The following is a 13,688-nucleotide window of genomic DNA, read 5'->3' as shown; positions in this document are numbered from 1 at the left end:
TCCAATTACCACAGCCATGTTTATTAAAGAGTCCGTTATTTCCCTTATTGATTGGTAACACCCCTTTGATTCTATATCATAATTTTGTGTTTTGGGGTGTCTTTATGGACTCTATTTTTAATTAGACTTTTTACTTCATTAATCAAACAGCATAGTATCTGATTAAATAGCTGCATAATAAGTCTTGATATCTACCAAAGAAAACCTCTGCCTTACCCCCTCATTTCTTCTCTATTTTTTTTCCAAAACTCATTTAGTTTCTTCTTGGCTTCTTCATTTCCAAACTAATTTGTGTATCTGCTTATGAATTTCTGCAAAATGTGTTAGTAGTGGGTTGATCAGAAATCCAGAAGCACTCTGAGCAGTACAGAATAGGGAGTTTATTTTAAAAGTTTTTTATTGTGCTTGTAAAAGTGATGTACAGAGGGGTTACAGTTACATAAGTCACCCCGTTCCTCAAACTGTCCCAGCTTTTCCCTCCCAAGCCCACCCCCAAGAATAAGGGATTTATCATAGAGTTTGAGATGTCTACAGTTGTGAGAGGTAGTCAAGCATTTATATAAGGCTGCTGGTTTTGTGTCTGGTGTCAGATCTGAAGTCTGCAGAGAAAGTCTTTCCCTGTCTGGTTTCAGACAAGAAAAGAAGATGAATGATAGAGGGCAAGAGCAATTAGGAGCCCATAAGGACAAGCCTGTGTCCACCTCCTCCTGTCTTTAACCTTGACAATGCTACACGCCAAGGGTAAGGATAAACCTGTACCTTTTACCACCAAGCAGCCCCACAGCTTATCCAACTGCTACTGCATGGATTGCAATGTGACTGGCCTGTATTATGCTGCACTTTGGACCCTAAAGAGTAGCTACTAACCACTTCTACCTTCAATCTTCATGTAGAATTTTCTTATGACCAGCTAACAAAAAGAAGTCTGTATAATCAAGTCCCTGCTTAGCTAAATCGATGCTGTGCAAAGGTATCTCAAAACAATGCTTTGTTGATAGTTTATAGATAGAGATTCATTTCATTTAATGAGCACCTTTAAAATATTGAATTGGCTGGGAATGTAACAGCAGTAGAGAGCTTGCCTAGCATGCATGAAGCATTCATTAGTACCACATAAAAAGCCAGGAATGGCGCTATGGCCCAAATGGTAGAGTGCTAACTTTGAGCAAAAGAAGCTCAGGGACAGTGCCTAGACCCTGAGTTCAAGTTCCAGGACTGGCCAATGTGTGTGTGTGTGTGTGTGTGTGTGTGTGTGTGTGTCTGTGTGCGTGTGTGTCTGTGTGTGTATAGATTCATTCTGTCTATGAAATTTTATTTATGTTTTCACTTATTGAGATCTTCATTCATTTTCCTTGAAATACTTTTATAAATTTCTCCCTAATATTTTTGCACCTATATTGAAACTTAAGTACTTTATAATTTTTTGTCTGATATTTTGATGTAATCATTTAAAATTACATATGCTAATTATTAATGATTGATAGCAAAATATTTGATTTCTCTAAGTCTTCCAAAAAGCTTAGCTTCAGCATTCTGACCTATTGTTATTAGCTCTATTTGTGTGCTTAGATACTTCTACTTAGACTATTGTGATCTGCAGTGTTTAAAACTTTGCCTCTGGGCTGAGAAGGTGGCTCAGTGGTTAGAGTGCTTGCCTCGCATGCATGAGGCCCTGGGTTTGATTCCTCAGTACCACATAAGCAGAAAACGCTGGAAGCAGCGCTGTGGCTCAAGTGGTAAAGTGCTAGCCGTGAGCTGAAGAGCTGAGAGACAGTGCCCAGGCCCAGAGTTCAGGCCCCATGACTGGCAAAAACAAAAAACAAACAAACAAACAAAATATATAAAACTTTGTCTCTTCCCTCCCAAGCCTATATCTTTAGTTACTTTTTCTTGTCTTATTGCATTAACTAGAACTTCCTTTACATTCTTTACTAGTAGTGGTAAAGGAGGCATTCTTGACTTACTTCTCACATTAGTAGAAAAGCTCCTAGAATTTTACCATTAGTAATATGCTTGTTACAAATTCTTAGACATTATATATTAAAGCATTCCTAATTGGCCTTTAACCATGAATACATTTTAAAGTCTAACAAATATATTCTCTCATTTAATTAGAATAAGTACCTGCTCATCCTTCTTGATTCTGATTGTGGGTTGTCAGTCATAATCTCTGGTGAAAGCCATTCACATTTTTTTTTTTTTTTTTTTGTCGGTCGTGGGGCTTGAACTCTGGGCCTGGGCGCTGTCCCTCAGCTCTTCAGCTCAAGGCGAGCGCTCTACCACTTGAGCTACAGCGCCACTTCCGGTTTTCTGGTGGTTTATTGGAGATAGGAGTCTCACAGTCTCTCCTGCCTGGGCAGGCTTTGAACCACGATCCTCAGATCTCAGCCTCCTGAGTAGCTAGGATTACAGGCGTGAGCCACCAGCGCCCGGCAGCCATTCACATTTGTCTGTTGCATTCTCCGCGACCTAAGGCACTAGACCAAAGAACTCATATTTAATGATACAATGGCAAAAGCAATGATATGTTATTTCTGACAATTTGATATGTTATTTCTGACATTATGTTCTATTGGTTTTTCTTGATTTATGAAATGAATTCATTTCATGTCTTTTACTATTCTACTGGTAGTTGTTGCAAAAAAGAATTATCTTTCTTAAGATTTAAACTTGCCTAGAAAATTACCTGTGAATAGCATCATTAAAGTTACAGTTTGTGAATTGCCAGGTGATTGGGGTTTGAAGTTGCGCCTTTGCACTAGGCAGGTGCTCTACCACTTGAGTCATGACCTCAACCAGACAGGTTATAATCCATTTACCCCAGCCTTCCTAGTGTTGAGATTACAGGTATGGACCACCATACTCAGCTCTCCTATTCATTGTAAATTCACTGAGAGTTTGACTTGAATAGGAATTTGTGTTACTTTCTTTCTCTCTCCTTTCTATTTCTAATCTTGCCATCTTGCAATCACCAGTTCATAGCCCAGATCTGAGGACTCATAACTGGGATTTTTTTAATCCCAGGACAGATGTCCTAGAATAATCTGGTGATGCTGCTGTAGGTGGCTTGGTTTGGGTCCTAGCTAAGAGGGTTTATGTGCTTCCCTCCCTCCTTGGCTACCTTACCTCTACCACCTAAGCAGTGACTGTTTTCTTCTTCGGCTTCTTTAAAGGCATAGAATGTGATGAGCCAGGACTACCTGCTTTTCAACAATGCATCTCTTGGCATTCCCTGGACACTTTTAGACCCCATTTTGGGCCAGCACTGGTTCCAGTTTCTTTTTTTCTTTCTCTGTTTTTTTTTCCAGGCAGGTCTTACTGTTTCAGCTCAGGCTGGTGTTCAATTCTTGAACTTTTTTTTCTGCCAGTCCTGAGGCTTGAACTTGGGGCCTGAGCATCATCCCTAAGCTGCTTTTTGCTAGCATTCTACCACTTGAGCCACAGGACCATTTTTTTTAATGTGGTGCTGAGGAATCGAACCCAGAGCTTTGTGCCTGTTAGGCAAGCACTCTACCACTAAGCCACGTTCCCAGCCCTGGTGTTCAGTTCTTAATCCTCCTCCCTCAGCCTCCAGAGCCCTGGGATTACAGCCCCGTGCCATCTCACGTGGCAAAGAACTTAATTTCTTAACTGTTTCTGTTTGAGCACGAAACCCACAAGAACCCAGAGGACTCTTGTCAACGCTCCTCATCTCTCTCCTCCACGTCTGATTGGCCAATACTTATCTTTTTTTAGGATAGCTATGTTTATTTCTTTCTTTTCATTTTATATTTTGCCTACCATTAGTATCATTAAAGCAAGGATAAGTCATGGATGCAGAAGTCTGGAACACAAATCTTGCCAGAAGTCCATGTTAGTTTTATATCATGCCTCAAGACACAAACTTGTCTATTTACATGGAAACAATACTCATGCAAGGGGCAAGAATGTGCCAGACATTAATTCAAAGCCTGCGCTTTGTAGCACAGTAACCTTCGATCTAGGTCCACATGTTCCCCCTAAGTAGAGGACAGTTTTCTCAATGTTGCCTCCAATTGCATGCCTGACCAAAGGATTGGGGCAGTGGCTAGCTACTATCACAGACTGACCCTCGTGACACGGGGCTTAACGATCTCTTTGTCCTTTTAAATCACTTGTCCTGTGGTTTCCAGTCAAAGAAAAGTAGACAGAACTGTTGTTCAGTAAACACGTGTTCAAAATGTTCAAAACAAACTTGTAAAGATCAATTGACCCTTGGACTCACCGGGAATATGCATTCCAAATGATGTGTGTGTGGCCACGTGGTGAGAGGCGAGGAGAGGCTACTTGTAAAGCCACCAAGCAAGTGCTGTGCACCTTCTTCTTGGACAAAACCATTGATCTGGGATGCGACCAATTGTTTCTATACTAAAATATTGAGCTAGGTACCAGTGGCCCACGCTTGTTATCCTAGCTACTCAGAAGGCTGAAATCTGAGGATCAAGGTTTGAAGCCAGCTGGGACAGGAAAGCTCCTGAGACTCTTATCTCCAATTAACTACCAAGCAAAAAGGTGAAAGTGTAGTTGTGGCTCAAGTGGTAAAGCCTTGAGCAAAAGAAGCTCGGGGACAGTGCCCAGCCCCCAATACTGGCACAAATATATGAGTGTGTGTTTGTGTATAATATATATTATTTAATTAGAGAGTATGTAATATTCTATATAGTTTTTATAATTATTTATATAATTTATAAGTTTATAACATAATATATAGCATATAACATATTACATAATATTGTAGGAAGACCCTTACTCAGGCAGGCAAGCCCACCTAGTCGCCCGGAGTGACAGAGCCCACCGCAACAAAGTTGTTAACAAAGAAGCAACTCTATTGAGAAGGTTCCTACCCTGCACAGTCTGGGGAGCTGATACTGGGATCCTGAGCGGCCTCCATTCTTTGGTTTTTAAAGGAAAAATCCAGGAGGTCGAGCCTGGTCACGTGCAGGTGACCAATGGGATTGTACAGTCATACCAGACCACACATACAGGTGGCCAATGAGGTTACAGTTTGTCTGTAATGGCTGTTTATACCAGCTTATCACCTTGGTTTAAAATGGCACGCAAATTTAGTTACCTTTTGGTGGGCAAAAGGCGGAGTTTACCATAGTGCAAAAGGCAGGGTTTTACCGTAAGCAAGTGGTGCAGCCAATTGATTACAACCTATCTTTATGTGTCAGTCTTTAACTCAACAATCAAGGGTGGGTTAGGTTGTTAAGGGGAGGAGGACCAGATGCATTTTTTTTCATTCCAGGAACTAGGGCCGTTGAGTCTAAAATCCCTAAAACAAAGGCAAAGTTCAAAATGGAATCATACCAGCTGGGGCCCCATCTCAGGGTCGGCTTCAATATAGCACAAAATTGTATATAACATATTACATATTTTATATATATTATGTTTTATATATCATATATTAGAGAGAGAAGAAACACTAATCCTGACTTCTTACAACAAGACACAGGTCTTCGAAAAACTAGGAAAAAGTAATTGTTTTCCTTTAAGTCAAATTCTTAGGATCTTAGAAGTTCACGTTTCTGAATTGTGAAGCTACTTTGGGTAGTTAAGCACAGGTGTCTCAGGAGTCTGAAATCTGAGAATCATGATTCAAAGCCAGCTCAGGCAGAAAAGTCCATGAGATCCTTACATTCTGTTCGTCAGCAAGAAGCTGGAAGGAAATGTCCAAAAGGTAATATACTCTGCTTGAGGTATGTAACTGTAACCCCTCTGTGTTTAGCATTTTCAAATTGAAAGAAAGAAAAAGAAAGAAAGAAAGAAAGAAAGAAAGAAAGAAAGAAAGAAAGAAAGAAAGAAAGAAAGAAAGAAAGAAAGAAAGAAAGAAAGAAAGAAAGAAAGAAAGAAAGAAAGAAAGGAAGAAAGGAAGAAAGAAGGAAAGAAGGAAAGAAAGGAAGAAGAAAGAAAGAAAGAAAGAAAGAAAGAAAGAAAGAAAGAAAGAAAGAAAGAAAGAAAGAAAGAAAGAAAGAAAGAAAGAAAGAAAAGAAGGAAGGAAGGAAGGAAGGAAGGAAGGAAAGGAAGGAAGGAAGGAAGGAAGGAAGGAAGGAAGGAAGAAAGAAAGAAAGAAAGAAAGAAAGAAGGAAAGAAAGAAAGAAAGAAGCAGCTAGAAGTAGAGATGTGTAGCTCAAGTGGTAGAGCACCAACCTTAAGCAACCTTAAGTGGGCAAGTTCACATGCACACACAAAGATATTTTAGTGAAAAAGAGGAGGTCATGATGAATGAATAAGGTAAAAGGTGGTGTGAAAAAGTCCATTACTCACCATTCACTTTGTTTCTGCCTTTCTACTGCATAATCAAAGAGGCTGTTACCATAAAACCTGTAAGTTTAGTCTTCTTCCATCAGACAAAAAACATGCAGGGCTGGGAAGTTGGCTCAGTGGTAGAGTGCTTGTCTTGCATGCATGAAACCCTGGGTTCGATTCCTCAGCATCACATAAGCAGAAAAAGCTGGAAGTGGCGCTGTGGCTCAAGTGGTAGAGCACTAGCCTTGAGCTGAAGAGCTGAGGGACAGTGCCCAGGCCCAGAGTTCAGGCCCATGACCAACAAAAAAGAAAAACATGCGAAGCACTATGTACACCCCATCATTCCCAAAAGTATACCAACAAACAATTCTTCTGGACCTTTCCTTTTTTTTTTTTTTTTCACTCTTGCTCTATTGCAAGTCTGTATAATCCTCCCATGACCACCATAGTCCTCAATCTGAAAGTAAGCAGCCTGTGCCCCGCCTGGTAAACCAACAGTCTTTGGAACTAAGTCGGTTCCAAGCTCAGTATAGTGGCGCACATTTGCAATCCCATCTCTCCAGAGGCTGAGGCAGAAAGATCATGAAGTCAAGGGCAGCCTTGGACACAGAATGACAGGGGAGAAAAGAAAGACAGGGATATAGCTCAGGGGTAGAATGCTTGCCTAGCATGCACTAGGCTCTAGCAACTTCAATCCCAAATACCACACACACACACACACACACACAGTCCTCAAAATCCATGATGTACAATCATTGGAATTATTCTACGATGCAGGCCATCCAGGACTCAAATGAGCTAGTCCCATCACAGCACCCAGCATGCACTGAACGAGCACTAGAATTTACCCAGGTTCCAGTTTGTGTACTTGGCTACTCTTCAAATCCCAGCTTCTCCACCATTACATGACTGCCAGGCCCCACGCTTCTCACATCAGCATGGGCTTCTTTCTCCCGGCAGAGGACTCCGCCACATATTTCCGTCTATTTGTCTTTCTTTTGTATTTTCTTTTACACAGTGGAAATGTTCCACCATCTTGGCCCTTGAAAAAATGTGCCACCTTCCAGTTGACAACTCAGGAATTAAAATGAAGAAGGTGATACTCCAAACTGAACCCGTTCTAGAAACACACACACACACACACACACACACACACACACACACACATACACACAAGGGAAAGAAACCAAGAAAGCCTCGTCTTTATGGAGAGACATGGAACAGGATCCTAGGATATACTGGAAAGGACAGTGACCTCTCAGCTCCTCTCAGTGAAAACGAGAAAGAAAGAAGGAAAAAGTAACTACAAGAAACCATTGATTGGGGGAGGAAGGGATAGTGGAAGAACAACAATGGAGTGGGTAACAATATTCAACAAGAAATGTACCTTACTCGTGTAACTGTAACCCCTCCGTACAGCATCTTTACAATAAAATAAAATGTAAAAAAAAGTAATGTGTTACATTATATATAAATTAACTTCTGAATTGCTATTATGTAAGTCATTTCATTATTCAGCTGGTATATATTTTTTCTTTCCTTTCCTTTTCATGGTTGCTGGTTTCTTGTTTGTTTTGAGACAAAGTCTCACTATGATACAGCTAAGGCTGGCCTCAGATCATGATCCTCCTACCTCAAACTCTCAACTGATGAGATTATAGGCATCCATCACCACATCCAGCTTAATGTATTTTTTTTTTTTTTTTGTCGGTTGTGGGGCCTGAACTCTGGGCCTGAGCGCTGTCCCTGAGCTCTTCACCTCAAGGCTAGTGCTCTACCACTTGAGCCACCTTCCCAGCCCCTTAATGTATTTTTCTATCTGTGAGTATCATTGGCTATTTTGGGGGTAGGATGCAACACAGTGTTTCCTATGAAAAGAATAGAGTTGTTTTCATTTCCATACAATGGCTTTTGATTTAATAGCAGAATTTCAAAAGTATTGAAGTCATTTAATAGGGTCTTGGGCTACTATTTTCAGAGGACATGAATTATGCACAAATCCTGCCTAGAGCTCATAATCTAATCTAATCTCATTTTTAAATTGAGTAAACAGATAACTTGAAAATTAATGAGACAAATATGCTGTACTGAAGACACAGGGGAAATGCTTCATGCAAAAGGAGGATGAAGTTTAGGTAAGCACATAAATTCCACGTAAGGGGAAATGAACCTCTCTGTCAGGAAAACAAAAGGACTTACCTACAAGTTAACTGAGTTGCTAACCTGTAATAAAGTAATATAAGGTGAGGAGTGAATGGCTAGAAATTATCCAACTGTGTACTAGACACTTGATTGACCACAGAGATCCCAGATTCAACTTATCTGCAGTACAGTCCCCTATCCTTGCCTTTAAAAATTTTGTTTTTCACAGTTATCCAAAGAAGAAATCTACTGTCAAGAGCTGATGGCTCATGTCTGTAATCCTAGCTAATCAGGAGGCTGAGATCTGAGGATCGCGGTTCAAAGCCAGCCCGGGCAGCAAAGTCTGTGAGACTCTCATCTTCAGAAAACCAGAAGTGGTGCTGTGGCTCAGTGGTAGAGCGCTAGCCTTGAGCTGAAGAGCTGAGGGACAGCGCCCAGGCCCAGAGTTCAGGCCCTACGACCGGACCAAAAAAAAAAAAAAATAAGATAAAATAAAATAAAATAGAAATCTTAGGTATCCTTTCATGCCACTATGCAGCCCAGGTTAGCCTTGAACTCATGACCCTTCTGCTTCGGCCTCTAATTGCTAAGATTATAGGTATGTGCCACCAAGTCAAGCTGATGTCTCCTGAACAGAAGACCTGCATGGCTTGCTATTTCTCTTAGATAAAAGGCATTGTATTCAGAGTCCTTTGAGATCTGGCCTGTGCCCACCTTTCTTGCCCTTCCCCCCCCCCCCCCCCCACTATCTCCACTTCTTCAGCTCCTTACAAGCAAAACAATCTCTGGAACCTACTACTTGCTGCTCCCTCTCCCTGGATGTCCAACTTCCACCCATTTCCACCTTTCTTTAAGTACCTACTTAAGTAACTTCCTTAAGTAACTATTCACCTTTCCTTTTTTCCTCCTTCAGTTCTTCCGGCAACAACCACCATTTGTTTCCTTGTATATTTTCGATATTATTATAAAGGTAATGTTCAAAAGAGAACAGCCATTTCTGAAATGAAGTCCTCTGTCTAAGAAATTAGCATTGCTTCTATTTTCCTGAAGATGTATTGGCTGACACAATAATGAAATCCTCAAGTTATCTTTTCCCATAGACTCAGTGATTGGACCGTGAAAGATTTCTACTAAGGATAGGATGGTAGCATGGGAAGAGATATAGATAAAAATGTTGTCTACTACAACTTTGTCTGAAATAGCAGAACACTGGGAGCAATCTAATTCCCAAATATCCCACAATTCCTCTCTTATAAGACACAAATGACAAATATCAATAGAATGGAATGCAACATGACATTCAGAAGTAGAAATGTATTATATGACTGAAATGAGTTTTTTTAAGTCAATACATGGAAAGGACATCACGAAAGAAAGTTGCTGGAGGTATGGCTCAAATGGTAGAGCACTTGCCTAGTTCAAACCCCAGTACTGAAAAATAAATAAATGATAAATAGATAGACAGGTAGATGATAGAGATAATAAAGGCCAGGGAGGCATAGGATCATTTCTGCAGATACAGAGAAAGCACTTGTCGCATTCATGATACTCTCTGTAAATAAAGAATAGAAGAATATGTTTTCCATCTGATAAGGGGCATCCACAAAAAGATCTGCAGCTAACATCATACTCACTGTTTATTGTTTCCTAGGCAACCCCGCATACTGAAGTGTAGTTCAAATTGGCTTAAACTTTGTGGAAAGCAATTTTACCTGTTTGATCACTGATAAAATTGAGAGCAAGGCAAAAAGGCCCACGTTCCCTACTTCTAGTCAACATTTTACAGGAGTCCTTAGCAAATTCAACATGGTGAGAGTAATTCTCTACACTATTTTTGGCAATTCCCAAAGACAGTACCATGGAAGTTCTTTTTTTTTCTTTTTCTTTTTTTTTTCCTGGTCGTGGATAACTCTGGGCCTGAGTGCTGTCCCTTAGCTCTTCAGCTCAAGGCTAGCACTCTACACTTGAGCCACGGCTCCACTTCCGGCTTTTTCTGATTATGTGGTGCTGAGGAACCGAACCCAGGGCCTCATGCATGTAAGGCAAGCACTCTACCACTGAGCCACCTTCCTAGACCCGTACCATAGAATTTCTTAAACAAATCAGTTATATAAGAATTCTAGGGGGCTGGGAAGGTGGCTTAGTGGTAGAGCGCTTGCCTTGCATGCATGAGGCCCTGGGTTTGATTCCTCAGCACCACATAAGCAAGAAGAAAAAAGCCGGAAGTGGTGCTGTGGCTCAAGTGGTAGAGCACTAGCCTTGGGCTGAAGAGCTGAGGGACAGTGCCCAGGCCCAGACCGGACCCCCCCCCCAAAAAAAAGAATTGTACTATTTGCAACCTTCATGGAATCTATTACACTTCACTTACTTCATTTGAAATCCCTTGCTTCCTACCTAGTGGGCTTCCTTTAACACTATCATCTCCAATTAACCAACAAAGAGGAAGAAATAAAGCTATGGTTCAAGTGGTAGAGCACTATCCTTGAGCAAAATCCTCAAGCCCCGGATTGGTACACACACTTACACACACACACACACACACACACACACACACACATGCAGGAGTTATATGCAAATACCATATCATTTTATATAAGCACTTAAGCATCTTCAGATTTTGGTATCCAGGGAGGGGTCTGGAACCATACTCCAGAAATGCCAGCATATAAATATAAATATATATATATATATATATATACATATAGACTACTATATCACTACACATACTGTTCCTTAGATACCTAGAACTTGTCCAATGTATCAGCAAAAGCTTTTATCCTTTGACCCATGTTCACTCTTTTCTCCTACCCAGGACCTTCTCTTCCGACCACTTGTTTCCATTTCCAGAGGCCTAGAGTAAGTATTTTGCTGGTTTAATCTTTTATCCAGAGTTTATAGTAGTTATATATGAGAGGTTTCCTATATATAATGACTTACTCAGCCACACCAGATGTAGACTGGCAAATATTTCTAGCTCTCTGCCTTCTGGGCATAGAGGAGAGTCGTGCTTTCTCTTTTCCTTAAGGATGAGATGTCAGCATATGAGATTTAAGTGGGACTTACAAATACAGTGTTCCAAATGGTGGCTGTTCTATCAATCTGGGCCCTGAATTGACAGACACCTCAGCCAGTCCTTGGTTAAATGCACTGTGAGCAACGGAGAGATCATTGTTATCTCAAGCAACTGAGACTTGGGGATCATTTGCTATTATTGTTTAACCTCACCTAACCCATCTAGACTTCATTTAATTCATGCTTGTATCCGTTCCCTTAGCTGTTGAGACCACACACTACAATTTAGTGGGTTAAAATTAAACAAATAGTTGGGTGCCTGTGGCTCCTACCACATGTAATCCTAGCCCCTCAGGAGGCTGAAATCTGAGGATAACAGGTTGAAAGCACCCCAGGCAGGAAAGTCCTCCAGACTCTTATCTCCAATTAACCATCAGGAAACCAGAAGTGGAGCTGTGACTCAAAGTAGTCGGATGTGACTGACAAAAAAAAAAAAAAAATCCCACAAATGTATTAGCTTACAGTTTTGGAAGGCTGAAGTGTCTGTAGAACTGCATTTCTTTGGAGGTTCTTGGGAAGAACATGCACCTGACTTTTAGGCTTCTAAAAACTGCCATATTCTGACACAGAGTCATCTTTGCTCCAGCCTCCAGCCTCTGTCTTATTAAGATCTTTGTGATTCTATCCAGCCTACTCTGATAATATAAGATAATTACCTCATCTCAAGATCCTTCACATAGTCACATCTGAAATGCGCCTTTTACTATGGAAGGTAATATATGCAAAGCTTGGAAACTGAGATGTGGACATCCTTGGAAAGCTATTTTCAGCCTACCACAAGATTTTTCAACAATATCGAACACACTGAGATATAGCAGGAACATGATCAAGTGCATTAATTAAATAAATCTTTACTATTCATCTTAGCATCATACAGGAGCTTGTTAAAATATAGAACTCTGGCCCCTTTTAAGCCTACTGAATCAAAACCTGCATTTTAATAAAATTTCCCGGTTGATTCTCATGTAAAACATCAGAAGTATTGAGTTAAGTAATCTAATCTAACCATAATAGCTAACAGACTTCGAGCACTATAACAGATGCTTTGCTTACCTCTACCACACACGTTCCGATCCACCGCTCCTTCTATTACACTCAATACTTACACGGAGGGCAAGCTTCACACAGAGTCTTTCCAGGACATACTTTTTGCTCCCAGGCATTCTTCAAAGCTGCAGAGTCAGGAATCTAGGAGGCGGCAAAGAAGAAGAGTTCGTAGTCCTAGAACAACCCTTCACCAATGAAAATCTAGTTCCTAATGATATATCCCTCTTCTTGTTTTTTTCTTTTGTGCTGGTCCTGAGGCTTGAACTAAAGGCTTGAGTACTATCGCTGAACTTTTTTGCTCAAAGTTAGAGTAGTCACACTTGAGCCATAGCTCCACTTCAGGCTTTTTTGGTGATTCTTTGGAGATAAGAGTCTCACAGACTTTCCTGCCCAGGCTGGCTTCTAACTGTGATCCTCAAATCACAGCCTCCTGAGTAGCTAGGGTCATAAGCATGAGCCTATAGCCAGCTCAGATGGACAGTTCTAAGAAGCATTTCTACTGTAGAGCTTTCAAATAATACTCCCAAATATTGGCTTTTCTTCCTTCTTTGTGTCTCTCTTCCTGCTACCTGAAGTCACCTTCCAAATAAACTACTTTCCCCCAAGTCCATTCTCCAGCTATTTCAGTCCGTGACATCAACATGATGTTATGAAAAACCATGGCACTGTCCATTCAATACTAGGCCTTCAACTCCGAGTTTTATGTCACTGATATTTTATACCCACAGCAGCCTTGTGAATTAGGTAACATTTTACTGCTTTCAGGTGAAATTTTTTTAAAAGTCTATATAATCTGTCCATTTCGAAAAACTAATGCATGAACCAGAACCAGAATAATAGCATCCAATGAGCTTGATCCCCCCCCCCCCCGCCCTCCACCCCCCTACCCCCCCACCCTCCCGCCAAAGACTAAGGACTCACTTGGTATACCACACTGCCTCCCTACAGAGAATGCACCATGGCTTCCATCTGTATGGAAGTTTTACATTACAAGGAATAAATCCATTCATTCTTTCTCCTTTTGGCCGTCAGGGGCTTGCTGGCTAGCTGGAGACACGCAGCCTAACTAGAGACATGCATCAGAAAATTCAAGAAACGTGGAAGACTAGATTTCAGCATGTAAAGTCCATCTCTGATGACGTGAACCTGCAGGGTGGCCT

General features: G+C 40.9%; 1 long non-coding RNA gene across 3 annotated transcripts in view; it reads right to left on the bottom strand.

The window, feature by feature from the left end:
• Positions 1-12,617, bottom strand: part of LOC122124702 — a 45,109-nt gene extending 32,492 nt beyond the window's left edge. Inside the window, exon 1 of one of the 3 annotated variants that reach the window (XR_006150614.1) lies at positions 12,535-12,617. This is a non-coding gene — a long non-coding RNA (uncharacterized LOC122124702). The remainder of the gene's footprint in view (positions 1-12,534) is intronic. The other 2 variants (XR_006150617.1, XR_006150620.1) reach the window with 2 other exon arrangements.
• Between the last annotated feature and the right edge of the window lie 1,071 nt (positions 12,618-13,688).

The sequence above is a fragment of the Dipodomys spectabilis genome, unplaced genomic scaffold (assembly GCF_019054845.1).
Source record: "Dipodomys spectabilis isolate Male_0828 unplaced genomic scaffold, ASM1905484v1 ptg000241l, whole genome shotgun sequence".
NCBI lineage: Eukaryota > Metazoa > Chordata > Mammalia > Rodentia > Heteromyidae > Dipodomys > Dipodomys spectabilis.
This window is presented reverse-complemented; position numbering and strand designations above follow the sequence as displayed.